Source organism: Sarcophilus harrisii, chromosome 4 (assembly GCF_902635505.1).
Source record: "Sarcophilus harrisii chromosome 4, mSarHar1.11, whole genome shotgun sequence".
Lineage (NCBI taxonomy): Eukaryota > Metazoa > Chordata > Mammalia > Dasyuromorphia > Dasyuridae > Sarcophilus > Sarcophilus harrisii.
Genome location: NC_045429.1, coordinates 48,262,594 through 48,277,971, shown reverse-complemented (window position 1 = coordinate 48,277,971; position 15,378 = coordinate 48,262,594).

Here is a 15,378-nt window from a genome sequence, read left to right as displayed (position 1 = left end):
TTTTTTCCTGAATTTATGATCTTCTGATTTATGAGCATGGCCATTTGATAGGAATTTAAAAACAAAGAATCAATGGAAGAAAGTTTCTTTGAGACTCATTTAATTCAGCTACCACAAGAGATGATCATTCTTTGTATACAGCTTACATATTTTGATTGAAACTTAGAGACCTGATGAGTTGCCAAAGTTTAGTGAATCTCTCATTCACCTAGAACAACTATGGGGCTTTGGAGCTATGTAGTACAATCCCTTCAATTTAAGATAAAGAAACTGGGGGCCCAGGAATGTGTAATCATTCCCTACACAACCGATTTTGTATAGGGGATTTGAATCCAGGCTCTCTAATGTCTGATCCAATGTTTTCCCTCTTGTAATTCAAGAAAACTCTGTTATTTTGTTTTAGGTAAAGGTATTTATTGTTGTTGCTTTTGAGTCATATTTGACTGTTTGTGATCCCATAAACTATTCTGTCCAAAGAATTCTCTTGGAACCACTAAAGTGGTTTACCATTTCCTCCTCCAACAGATTAAGACAAACCAATATTAAGTAACTTACTCCGAGTCACAGAACTATGAGAATTGATGTTTTCCTGACCCTAGGCTAGTACACTATCTACTGAGCCATCTAGTTGCCTTCTAGGCAAATAGAGGTTAAGTAAATGTCCAGGATCATACAGGTAGTGTCTTAGGTCATATTTAAACTCAGTTCTTCTTGATTTCAGACCCAGCACTTCATTTAAATGGTCTTCTAGCTGCCTCTAAAGACATTTCTAGGCACATTTAAATGTAAATAGAGCCATTATTTTTATAATTTAAAAACACATTTTCTAAAGTAAAATTGTTAAATTTCTTTTGGTAAATGATTTAGAATTAAAATTCGCTCTCCCCTTCTCTGTCTTTAATTTTCTCCCCCCCCTCCCCCAAATAAGGGACTATGATACAAACTATTATCATGGAAGGTTTTAATTAAAACTTACCTTATATGTGGCACTACAAAAAGGAATAAAAATTTCCAAAGCCTTAATAATAATTTATTTGTTCAGGAGTCCTGAAGCAATTGTGCTTTTGAAGATAAGGCATAGAACAACACTAGTCTGTTTTTTTTTTTTTTAATTCCTGTTCACTTTTGAATCTTTCTTTCATGGAAATTTTCTCTCTTCTTTGTCTGAGAAATTACCCTGGAAGGGAAGACCTTCTACAAAGGACTCAAGGAACAAATAGAGGTTTGGATTAAAATATGGAGAGCTGCCACTGAAATCCTGGCAATATTTCTCCAAACTGGCAAGAACTTTTTTTTTTTTTTTCTCCAATAAGAATCCTATGGGATTTATCTTTGGGGGATTTTGTGCATTAAAGTGAACTATAAGAGGAACTCTTTTGTAAGGACCCATCAGGGGTGGAGTGTAAGCAGCAGTGTTAATCAGGCCTTGATGCTACAAGAACCTGCAGGTAGTGAATGAACAGCTGGGGAACAGTTTGAGACGCAGATGCTGCTATGTCGGTAGGAAGGCCCATGGTGAAATTCATGGATGTCTTACAAATAACATGTCCATTTCCATTCCAGTTGTGAATACTCAAGTGGCAAATAATAATTGAATGATTCTTGTACCAATTGCCCCCAGAACTGAAACAGTTGCCTGTATTCACGTAGAACATGAGCAGTGAGCCAACTCAACCTTGAGAGTTATGTGGTCCCTGTCAATATTGACAGCTAAAATCATCATTTTGCTCCCCCCCACCCTAATCTGAATTTGACATTATTGCTGGAATAGACTACAAATAAGGACATATTCTCCTGTTCCAGTTTTCACCTTGACTAGTGTGTGTATCCAAAGAATTGTCCCTTGAATATTTAAGTATGCAGAGACACTAGCCATCTCAATCCATTAGTCATTTAGGAGGGATTAGAATCACAGCACAGATTTTCTTTACTGTCCAGACCTTTGTTGGAACATGGAATAAAACGGTTAAGTGAATGCAGCAACAAAGTAACCGAGCTCTATGAAAACCATTATTATGTTGAAGATCTGGCAGGATTTCTGAATTATTTAACACCTCCCTTTGCCAGGCTGACCTGCTGTGCTGTCTAAGTAAACTTCCTTTTCATGCTAACAGGACAAATCTAGTCACACTGAAGCCTTGCTATTCTTCTTAATCTTGTGCAAATTTATATGTGACTCTGTTCTTGACATTCTTAGTCCATGACCAAAAGTTGATGGTATCTTACTGCCAGTTCTGCCAGAGAATTAACTTCTAGTCTCTTTCATATCATGTTGGTGACATAGTGCAGCTGATCAACAGAACAATTAAAAAAATAAAACCCAAACTATTTATAAAAATGGACAGTATTGAATTGTATCCTGAAATCTATTATCTAAAACTTAGTTATTTATCTTGTCTTTATCTCTGTCTTTCCTTCTGTTCTCTTTTTCATTTTTCCCTTTCTATCTCACTTTTATATACACAAAATACTTTTTTCCATGTGTATCAATCATCTATCTATATCTAGCAATCATTATCTATCGTCTTTTTTCTATCTATGTACCTATCTAATAATTGTCTTTCTATATCCAAAAATAAAACAGTTAACATTTATATATTGCTTTAAATGTTTATAAAACACTTTGAATATATTATCTCTTTTGATCCTGAGATTAATCTTTTGAAGTAGATATATTATTCTATGCACACATAAATGCAAAATGCATCTAGAAATACCTACCTATATGAAAGTCAGTGGGGAGAAATGGACAGAAAGCTGGCTTTGGCACCAGGAAACCATGAAGTAAAGTCTTGAATTTCACCCAGACTGACTGTATGACCTGAGCAACACAATTAACCTCTCCACATTCTAGGTCAGCAGTTCTCAAAATGTGGTGGTGAGGGATAAAGAATAGATGGGGATAAGGCCTGAGACCTCAGTAAGTCCTCAAAGTCAAAACTAATTTCATAATAATAATAAGACATTTTAATTTCTAATGGTAAATGTTGACTGATATAACCAGGGCAGTGCCATAGCCAGCTCAAGATAGTTAAATTTCAGCTTGAGTATGTATATCTCAGAAATCAACAAATACTATTAACCAGGGCTTGGTTTATTGTTAATGATATGATCGAAAAATTGATAATAATTCAAATCAAATTTTAAAATGTGTCTTGAAATTTCAAAGAGATAGTTATTATAATAGCTTATCTTGAATATAACACAAAAATAACAGTTCTTTGGGGAGGGGAACCCTTAGTAATCTTTTTCTAGTAAATTTATTTATTTTTAATTCACATTACTTTATGAATCATGTTGAGAGAGAAAAAAATCAGAGCAAAAGACAAAAACAATGGGAGAGATAAAAAAAAAACAGAAAAAAAGAAGTGAACATATTATGTGGTGATTGACATTTAGTTTCCTTAGTGCTTTTTCTGGAGGTTAATGACATTTTCTGTCCAAAGTCTATTGGTATTACTTTAGATCACTGAACCACTGAAAAGAATTAGGTCTTTTATGAGAGATTATTGCACATTTTTGCTGTTATTGTGTAAAACATATTCCTGGTTCTGCTCAGTTCATGTAAATCTTTCCAGGCATTTCTAAAATCAGTTTGTTCAAAATTTTTCATAGAACAATAATATTCCATTATTGTCATATACCACAACTTGTTTAGCCATTCCCCAGTTGATGGACATATATTTTCCAGTTATTTGCTACAACAAAAAGAGCTGCTACAAACATTTTTGCATATGTGGGCCTTTTTTTTTCTCCTTTATGATTTCGTTGGAATACAAACCCAGAAATTGCACCACTGGGCCAAAGGGAATGCATACTTTTATAGCCTTTGGATCTTTCCACAATTCCACCAACAAAGCATTAGTGTTCCAGTTTTCCCACATCCACTCCAACATTTATCATTATCTTTTCCTGTTATTTTAGCCAATCTGAGAGGTGTGAAGTAGTATCTTAGAGTTGTTTAAATTTGCATTTCTCTAATAAATAGTGATTTAGAACATTTTTTCACATAACTATAGATGGATTTAATTTTGTCATCTGAAAATTGTCTGTTCATATCCTTTGACCATTTATCAATTGGGGAATGACATATTCTTATAAATTTGACATTATTCCTAACCAAAAGGATAGAGAACTGCTTCTCTGAACACTTCTTTTAGACCACATGATAGAAGGAAGGTATTGACCTGCATTTATAAAGGGAGTTTCCATATCTGGGAATTCCCTACTCAAATAATAATATATGTCTAGTTTCTATTCCTATATTAGGTAGAAGATAGAATGTGTCTATGTATGTAATTGTGTGAATAGTTTACTAAGTTGATTCTCCATATATTTTCTGCAAATAGAATATAAGCTTAATCCATCTTTGACTAGGAAGAACAGAATGGGTTTCCAATTTTCCTAAGGTACTTTCTGATTCAAAAGCCCATAAATATTTTTCTAGTGATACAATATAACCAAGAATTATAAACCAACATCCTTTGAAATATCAAAATGATGTTAACCCAAAGGGTGATAGAGAGGCCTGTTGTGGCTATTACAGTTGTGCTATATCACCATGATGACTTGTATGCTAGAAATGGCATAAAAATGATTGTCTAGGTAATGCAATTCTAGAAAAGAAGTTTGAATCAACTCTCTGTCCAATATGAGGAATAATAGATGAACAAATAATACTATGGATTAGTACATATGGACTTTTAGAAGACCTAGAAGAAGGTTTCTGAAATATGGAGTAGATTGCCATTGAAGGACTTGAGGGAGCATATGATAAAAAATTCAATAGGATAAGTCACAGATGGCTTAGAATCTGCCATATTGCTATAGAGCACCCCTATTGAAGAAATCAGAGATTGAAGGATAACTCTAGCAAGTCATCAACTAAGTAAGGAAATACAGTTAGCTCCTACTTTTCTAATTTAAGATGTCTGATTGACCCTCTTTCTTTCCTGACAAGTAATATGAAACTGCTATCTAGAATTCTGGACCTGGAGTCAGGAAGACTCAACTTTATGAGTTCAAATCTAGTCTCAATTGTATGACATTAAACAAGTCACTTAAGCCTGTTTGCCTCAGTTTCATCATCTGTCAAATAAACTAGAGAAATAAATAACAAATCAGTTTGGTATCTTTGCTAAGAAATTCCCAAAGGAATCACAAAATGTTAGACATGACTGAAACAATTGAACAACAACAAGATGAAATAGCTGTTATTGGATGCTGAATGTTGGATATGATGCCATGGGAATTCTTAGTCATATATAGGCTGGACTAGGTGGTCTCTGAAATCCATTCTGATTTTAAGAATTTGTGATTCCATGAGAAGTGGTTCCTGATCTTTTGTATATCTTCCGGGTTATTCATTTTGAAATCACAATATATTAGCTATTACTATACCCCAAATTCATGATGCTATATTAATAGCCATTGGAGTTGAGGTTTCTGGTGGAACAAAAAATGTCCCTTGTTATCAATATTTCAGATTTTTTGAATATGAAGGAATATATTAAAATAATTTCTCTATGTCATTGGTGATAGAAATCCAGTGAACCATAAATTCATCATTTATAGTATATCAGTGTTTTATCATCTTTTTGAGTATGAGTATCATTGTTCAACCTCAAGCAATTTCACAATTTCTCAGGTCCTTACAGCATGATAGTTCTTGTGTTCTTATAATCAGAAGATTAAGAAAATACATGATAACCAAAGCTACCATAAAATAAACAGGTTTATAAATAATAATGGCATATACATACATACATTTGAAAAATAACAATGCATGTATGTATAGTAAGACATTTATTCACAGTATGTAGAAGATCTTACTTTCATATTGTAGGTTTTGGTGGAACTAAATAAAATATTGTCACAATGCTTGTTGCCCATGTGGATTTGTGGAATCTTTTTATGAGTCAGTGGTGCTGAGCCCATATACTGACATCTAGTATAGTTTTGGTATAATGGTTAATTTTGGGGGGTAAAACTAGAATTCAAAGAATATCAAATTGCATAAACCCAACACATTTCTCTTGTTTGATCTTCACAATAATCTTGGGAGGTAAATATTAGAAGTATTGCTTCTTCCTCCTTCCCCCCCAATCTCTCTCTGTCTCTCTCTGTCTCTCTCTCTCTCTGTCTCTCTCTCTTTTCTTTTTCTTTTCCATTTTAGCACACTTATTCTGAGAGACATTAAGTAACTTGATTAGGATCACTCAGCTATTAAATGGTCAAAGCATCATTTAAAGTCAGGATTTCTTGACTTTAAAAGCTAATACTCTATTCTTCAGAAGCCACCTGGAGGAGAGATATAGAAATAATAACTATAAATTCAAGGTCTGCCTTTGAGATATATCTGTTTTGTGACTCAGGGAATTATATGCAGAGAATCTCTACAGTGCCCCTATGTAGCTTTTTTAAAACAATAAATTACAGAACAGGTACTGATATCCAATGGTTCACCTCACTCCATCATGCCACAAAACTACCCACATTAAATAAAACCCCCAAAATACCACAAAATCTTCCAGTAAGACAATATGGTTTAATGATTGTGGATGCTATATAATATAATGAATGATAATTAGAGAAGACTTCTTGGGCCATAGAAATATGTACAACAGGTATGTGGATACTGCAGAAAGATTGCCAATAACAACTCATACAAGAAATATAAATGATAACAATGATTATTTAACAAAAATTTTAATTGAATGCTAACATTTAATTATATCAATGTAGGATGTCTAAATCATGCAATATACTGCCCAAAGATTCATTTCACAGAATCTCCTTTTCCCTTTGGTCACATATTTTAGTAGGCATACTTCTTTATTATTCTGCTTACTGTTGTGTATGAACTAGAAAAATGTTCTGTTGGCCTTTTGAATTATGGCTTCATCTGTGCTCCCTTTAGCTCAAGTCAAACTATTAATTTCTAAACACAAGAAAATGCCACAAAGTACTAGGAAACAGGGTCTGAGTAAGTGAATGTTTTATGTGGCCTTGCTTTAGGTTATTGGAAAGGGATTTAAGAAAGGCTGAGCAACACATCTATGAACTGTTGCTTTCAATGAAAGTGCCATTCTCCTGGCCTCAGATCTGTAAACTATCATTCTTAACCTAATAAACATCAATAGTTAACTTGCCTGGATTTTCACATATTTTGAATATTAAATAATTTGTTGGAAAATTATCATTTTAATTCTAAATATCTTTCTTGGTCAAGTGGCTCAATTGAGGTTAAATTATCTAGGTATACTCTTTTCTGATCTTTGAGTACAATAGGTAGTTCATGTTAAGAGAACTTAACCTGAGAAGACTTTGGTTTTTTATGCAGGCTTCCTTAAAAGACAGATTAGTGCAATGAAATATTCCTTGGCATGAGAATTAGGATACATAGGTTGGAGTGGCTTCTCTGCCATTGAGTTATGTAACCCCAGACTATATCCTTCATTTCCTAGAATCTTGATATCCTTATAGTTGGAGATACTGGTTAGTAGATATTTGGGATAGGGATAGGATTAGTGATTTCAGTGGCCGAGGAAAATAACATGTGTGAAAACTTCCTTTGCCAGTACAGGTTATTAGCTTTTCTGCCACCTATATTATTGAAGAGCCATTTAGAGTACTAAGAAATTAACTGCCTTTATTTCCCTTTTCTGTTTGATTTCAATTGCATCAGTATTATGCTGCCTCCCAAATCAGCATACCACCAGAAATCTTATCATGACAAAGATTACATCACTTCTATTAATATGCTCAGTTTATCTCTATCTCTCTGATTAGAGGGCTGGTAAATAGAACAACAACAACAAAAATCCTCCCAATCCCTCCCTTTATAGTAAATCAGAATTTTCAGGCAATTTTTCATTTTCCATAGTTGTTCTGCTTGGCTTTAACTTCACTAATAACATGTCCATAGTCTGGGTCCCCTACGGAATTCCACTTTTGATTTTCAGCTTCATTTGTGTATTGTCTTCTCTCATTAGATTTTAAGGTCTTTGAAAGCAAGGACTGTCTTTCTGTTTCTTTCCCTAGCATAATATCTGACATATAATAAGCACTTAATAAATATAAATACTGCATTATATTATATTACATTACTACTTGTCCATGATCCTACATCTAGAAAGCAAAGTGGGATCAAGGGCTAATATTCTAGCTCCAAATCTAAGACTTCAGTTATTATCATAACATGCTGCTTTGAGCTATCAGAGACATCTCTTCTGGGTTGATCATTTTGTATTCTTCTAGGACTATCTTGGGCTCATGAGATATCTGAGTTTAGGCAAGTCACTACAATCCTTTTTATCTTCAATTCCTTCAATTTAAAAATGAAAGTAATAATACCTTACCTACCTCAGAGTTGTGAAGATAAATGGGACAAGGTTTGTGAAATCATTTTATCACTTGTGGAGCAGGCAACACAAAGAGTATTTACAGGATTACTGTTGATACTGTTTGTCTAAGTGGACAGGTTAGCCTAATAATAGGTTATATATATATATATGGTGCATTGTGCTTTACAAACACCTTTCTCATAGCAATTCTATCATAGAACAAATTATTTCTATTTTAAAGTCAAGGAAATGGCAGTTCACAGTCCCAAATCTAGTAAAGATCAGAGCAAAGACTCAAACTCAAGTCTTTTTTGCTCAAGGCCATTTCTCTTTGTGCTATATCATTCTGTCCTTGGAGATCAGAATTTCTCTTTAGATCAATATGATCAGAGAACTCTAACCCTTTGATGTAGCAGGGAAATTTAAGAGTTCTTTGAATTCAATCCCTTCATTTTGCAATCCAGTATTGGAAGGCTAGGGCAAATCATAATGTAATCCCTTTCTATAAAAATAACCATTTTATTTGTATAACTAATATCCATCAATTTATATTCTATGAAACATTTTTTAGAACATAAGATAGAATTTTAAAGCAAGAATTAAAGAAAAATAACTCGAAGTGGAACTACATATCCTGTTGATGTAATGACTAGTGATCTATTATTATTTGCTTTTATTAAGCATGAAAACCTTATTTAGAATATGATGAATATGCAGGTATTATATCTACCACCTTCAGCTTCAGCTTCAGGTGTCTGACATCTATCTCTGTCTCTATGGTAACTTCTATCTCTATGTGATATAGTTATAGAGTCAATGCTGAAAGACACCAGGAGTTTTGACATTACATGTCTTTTAGTCATTTTGGTTCTTAGAAATTTGAAAATCTCAGGTCTTCATACTCTTTTTTTGTTTGTTTTTCCTATTATCAACAGTAGAGAAGGTGAATATTTATCATCTCAAGTTTCTTTTTCTTCATTCTTGGCTTTTAATTTATCTAACTATTTACACCTTAGATTTTATGTTTATTCCCACTTGAATCCAGCTGGCAGTGTTTTCTTGAGTGTGTGATAGAGAATTCTGTTCTTTCTTGGTCTCCCTATTTACAAATATTAAATTAAACCCAATGGACAAGACACTTTTGTCTTGTCAAATGTACCCAGACTGTATTTTGTGTTATGAAAGATGTCCTGGAATGTGGTGTGTCCTAGAATCTGATTTTATAGGAGGTTCTCCATTTCTGGGGTCATTGTTTCTGCTCAAAGTTATAAGATTAAAGACCTTCTCAAAATACGTTAAACAGAAGATGACAGGATGTCATTATTCAGCTATTCAGGATTAACAACTATTTTACTGAAGTAGGGTTTTAAAAAAGTGATATATCATTATTAAATCTGCAAATGATATATAACTGAGAGGGATAGCTAGCATCGTAGATGACAGAATTGAATCCAAAAAGAGCTTGACAGTCTAGAGAATGGGGATGAATTTAATAAGATGAAATTTAATAGAGGTAATGTTAAAAGTTTTTTTTAAAAAATGACCAGAAGTGCGAGATGGGGGAGACATGTTTAGAAGTCTATCTGAAAAGATTGTAAGTTTTTAGTGGATGTCAAATTCAATGTAAATCAATAATTCCATGAACTAGCATTTGTCTATTGACTACTATGAGCCAGAAACTATATTAGATATTTTAGGGAAATATTTTATCCTAGAATAAAAATGAAATAATATACTAAGGGATCTAAGAAAAGGCCATTATTCCTTGGATTATATTAAGAGAACCAAAGATTTTAAGTTAATAATGGAGTGATTTTAAAGTGACATTGTGGTATAGTGAGAAAAAACAATGTCTCCAAGAATGGGACTTCATATCATGCCTGTGAATGTAACGATGAGAATAAACGTGAGCAAGTAATGTAGCTTCTTTTAGTATCAGTTGCCCTATTTGTAAAACAAGGACTCTGAACCAGATGGCTTCTGAAGTCCATTTCTGCTGCAGACCTATGTTCTTATGAAGAAGAAAATGAATAACATATCATTAATAAATTATTTGATAGGAAAATATGATCATCTGAATGAAGGAAAGAAATGTGAGACAGACACAATGAATGTTCTATTGGTATCCACTGATAGCAGAAAAAATTCAGTAAGCTCCAGCCATGGGAGTGGAACTTCCTTGATGACCGTGATGTAGGACAAGGATAAGAGTAGGAATGGATGGCTATGATGTGTTTTGTCAAAATATCCATGTCAGTGAAATCTCAGATCCATTTAAATATTTGAGGATTTGTTTTTCTAGGAATAAGGAAATGGTAATAATAGCTAGCATTTATATAGCCCCTTAAGTTTGCAAAGCACTTAATATCTTTTTTTGTCCTCATGACAACTCAGAAAGATAGGCACTATTATTCCTATTTTAAAAGTGAGGAAACTGAGGCAGACATTAAATAATTTGCCCAGAATTGTACAACTAGCAGGAGTCTGAGACTGGATTTGAATTTGGACCTTCCCAATTTTAGTTCTACTAAAACCTCTTAACTGCTTCTAGACTCTGTAATTCACACTTGTCCATACTACAATTTTTAGTGCCACAGATTAGGAAAACATTATAAAATTTTTAAATAACCTGATTGGGTTAACTAGGATAGACTCCAAATCATTCCATACAAAGACAAGATTGAAGAAACCAGGAATGTTTTGTCTGGTTAGATTGAATAGGGGAGCAAAAGGACTGGGAGTAAAGGGGGAAATGATAACTATATTAATGCATATATGGAAGAAGTTATATGAAGATGAATTTTCTTGATTCAGAATACAGATTGGGAATAATGATGGAAGCTGCAAAAAGGTAAATTTTAGCTTGATTTAAGAACACCCTCAGCAATTCTAACTGTCCAATACTGGAATGGGCTCTCTTGAGAGGAGCTGGGTTTCTCCTCATAGATTTCTTTGAGCATCTGCTGCATGATCATTTGTCAGATGTATTGTAGAAGAGATATTTTCTCAATATATGTTTCAGCATATTAGATTGCCTTTCTCCCTTCAGATTCTAAAATTCTTTAATTTTATTTTGTTATTTTGACTCCCAATATTGTTTTTTCTCTCCTCCTCACGTCTTCTCCACATCACCCTTATCTCCAAAGAAACCATTCTCCAAGTATATGAGGAAAATAAATAGAAAAATGAATTTCAAAATAAATAAATCTGCTTTATAGGCACCTTTTCAATGCATCAGCCTTTCATACAAAGCATTCTGTATACATAATTTCAAATGTTAGTGTCTAGTAAAATACCCATGGCCAATTAAGTATAGGCTTAACAGTGATTGAAGCCAGGATTAAATGATTCCTCTTTGATGACATTATGGCTATGAATTTAATGAAGCTAATAATAATAGCTTAAAAATTACTTGCTCTTAAGAACCTGGAAGGAGGGGGCCACAAATATTGACTTCATTTTATTTCTGAGGAATCTGAATCTCAAAGAAATACTGTGGAAAGAACCCTAGTTCTGAAATGAAGAGAATCTAAATTCCAAGTCTTTCTTTTTCTTTTATAGCTGCTTGAGCTTGCACCAAGTTATTGAGCAACTCAGATCTTGATTGCCTTATCTATAAGCTTAAGAGCGGGACCTGTAAGATCCCTTGTAGCTCAAAATCTACTTTTTTGAAATTACTCTCACATGCTTGCATTAGTCAGAAGAGAAGGCCTAGTCTGCAATTTGAAACCGAGTCCAATAGTTTTTCTACTTATAGAAAACCAAGCACATCTAATTTTTCCTTTATCTTACAAACATTTATTAGGTGTCTACTATGTGCTGCTCATAGTGCTAGGTGCTAGGGATAGAAAGACAAAGAATAAAATAGCTTTTATTGAGTATAAATTGAATAAAGATAGATAGCTCAATAATAAAGTTACTCTGTGTCTTTAATATTAAGTTTGGTGATGGAAAAGGCAGAAGATAGATAGTAGATAGATTGATAGACTGATAGATAGTAGTTAGGTAGCTAGATAGATGGGAAGATGAGTAAAAGCCACTAAACTTGTTTATTATCTTTTTAAAAATTAAAACAGAATAGTTAAAAAATTATTTATTATAAATCATTCAACTCAGAAAACTGTCACATGTCCCCACAAATATCCAGAGAACTCATGGAATGAATGGAAAGAGTATGATCAATAAATAGGGAATATGACCAAAGCTCCTTGCTTTTCTAGTCCCGGGAGGACTTAAAGTCCTTTTTCTCTTCATATAGTCCTCTTTGAAATCCAAATATTTATTACAAAGACTAGTTTTGTTGAGTCCACAGCAGGCTTTCTCCTTTTTAATTTTTTTTCTGTTTATACATGTATATCAACTTTTAAAAAATACACGTTTATTTATCAATCATGTTGGGAGGAAAATCAGAACAAAAGAGGAGAACCATGAGAGAAAAAAATACAGAAAAAAGAAGTGAACATAGCATGTGTTGATTTACATTCAATATCTGTAGCTCATTTTCTAGGTGCAGATACATTCTCTATCCAAGTTTTAATGGGAATGCCTTGGATCACTAAATCACTGAAAAGAACAAGTCTTTCACAGATGATTATCGTATATTCATGCAGTTATTATGTACGGTGTATTCCTGGTTCTTCTTGTTTTACTCAGCATCAGTTCATGTAAATCCTTCCAGGCCTTTCTAAAATCAGCTTGTTCATCATTTTTTATAGAACAATAATATTCCATTCCCTTAATATATCACAACTTGCTCAGTCATTCCCCAATTTTTTGCTACCACAAAAGAACTGCTACAAACATTTCTGCACATGAGGGTCTTTCCCCCTCCAATATAATTTCCTTGGGTTATAGATCAGTAATGGTACTTCTAGGTCAAAGGGTATAGACAGTTTTATAACTTTTTGAGCAGAGTTGCAAATTGTTCCCCAGAATGACTGGATCTTTTCATAACTCCACCAACAATGCACTAGTGTCCCAGTTTTCCCACATCCCCTCCAACATTTATCATTATTTTTTCCTGTCATTTTAGCTAATCTGAGCAGGTATGTTAAATTTGTTTGAATGTGCATTTTTTCTAATCAATAACGATTTAGCACATTTTTTCATATGGCTAAAGATGTCTTTAATTTCATCAAGTGAAAATTGTTTGTTCATATCCTTTGACCATTTATCACTTGGAGAATGGCTTGTATTTTTATAAATTTGACATAATTCTTTATATGTTTTAGAAATGAAACTTTTATCAAAAACACTGGCTGTAAAATTTTACTCCCAGCTTTGTGTTTCCTTTTTAACCTTTTTGTGTGTTTCTTTTAGGCTGTTTTTTTTCTGCCAAAGGTCATACATAGTCTTTGAAGCTACTTCTAGCATCAAGTGATTGTCTCCTTATATGCAGACCTGCCCGAAAATTAACTCCTCAACTGTACTTCAAGCTCTTTTGCATTGTCTTTCTGACCATTGGAAAGGGTGTCTTTTCTTAGATGCTATGGTTGGTGGTAGATAGGAAAAGAGATGAGATAGAAACCCCATTTTTTCTCATAGGAATCATTCCTTATTAGGGGCCAGATTCTTTTATTTTTGTCTTCTACCAGACCTGACTTAGGAATGATTATCAGATTACCTTTTGCAATCACATTGTAATTACAATTAAAAGAATAAAGAAAGGCCTCATGTAAAAGTTGACATGTTCTGAACTTTGAAGGAGCAAGGGATTCTATGACATGGAGCTGTGGAGGAATTACATTCCAGGCATTAGAGGATGGTTTATGCAAGAACATGTAAAATAGGATGGAATATAATGTGCAGCAAACAACAATTATGGCAGCTTGACTGGAATGTAGTGTGTAATGTGTATCATCCTAGAAAAGTAGTGTGAAGCACTTAAAAAGCCAGAGGAGTTCATATTTCATCATATAGGCAATAACAAGTTAGCTACTTGAGCAAAGGAATAACATGGTCAAATATGTGCTTTAGGAATACTACTTTGTGGCTAGAAACTGGAAACTGAGTGGATGCCCATCAGTTGGAGAATGGCTGAATAAATTGTGGTATATGAATATTATGGAATATTATTGTTCTGTAAGAAATGACCAACAGGATGATTTCAGAAAGGCCTGGAGAGACTTACACGAACTGATGCTGAGTGAAATGAGCAGGACCAGGAGATAATGATATACTTCAACAACAATACTATATGATGACCAGTTCTGATGGACCTGGCCATCCTCAGCAATGAGATCAACCAAATCATTTCCAATGGAGCAGTAATGAACTGTACCAGCTACACCCAGAGAAAGAACTCTGGGTGATGACTAAAAACCATTGCATTGAATTCCCAACCCTATATTTTTGCCCACCTGCATTTTTGATTTCCTTCACAAGCTAATTGTACAATATTTCAGAGTCTGATTCTTTTTGTACAGCAAAATAACGGTTTGGTCACATATACTTATTGTGTATCTAATTTATATTTTAATATATTTAATATCTATTGGTCATCCTGCCATCTGGGGGAGGGGGTGGGGGGTAAGAGGTGAAAAATTGGAACAAGAAGTTTGGCAATTGTTAATGCTGTAAAGTTACCCATACATATAACCTGTAAATAAAAGGCTATTAAAAAAACAAACAAACAAACAAACAAACAAAAAAACAGGAATACTACTTTGAAAGCTATGTGAATAATTAGTTGGAATGGGGTAAGATAAAAAGTCAAGGAGACTAATTAGAAGCCTAATAAAAATAAATGATTAGCAGTTAAAATAAAACTGGACAACTTATTAGATAGATGATAAAGCACTTATTAAGCCACTCATTATGTGCCAAGCACTGAGAATACAAAGATATTTTAAAAAAGAAAAGAGGGAGACAGTTTCAGCTCTCAAAAGTTTACATTCTAACTGGAGAGGACAAAACATAAAAAAGCAGAATGAGTGGATAGATGAGGATCTTTGTGGAGATATATGAAGAAGAGCAAATTCAGTAGAGGAATGAAACAGTGTGTATGGATGAGATGGGCATTTCCTCAAATGGA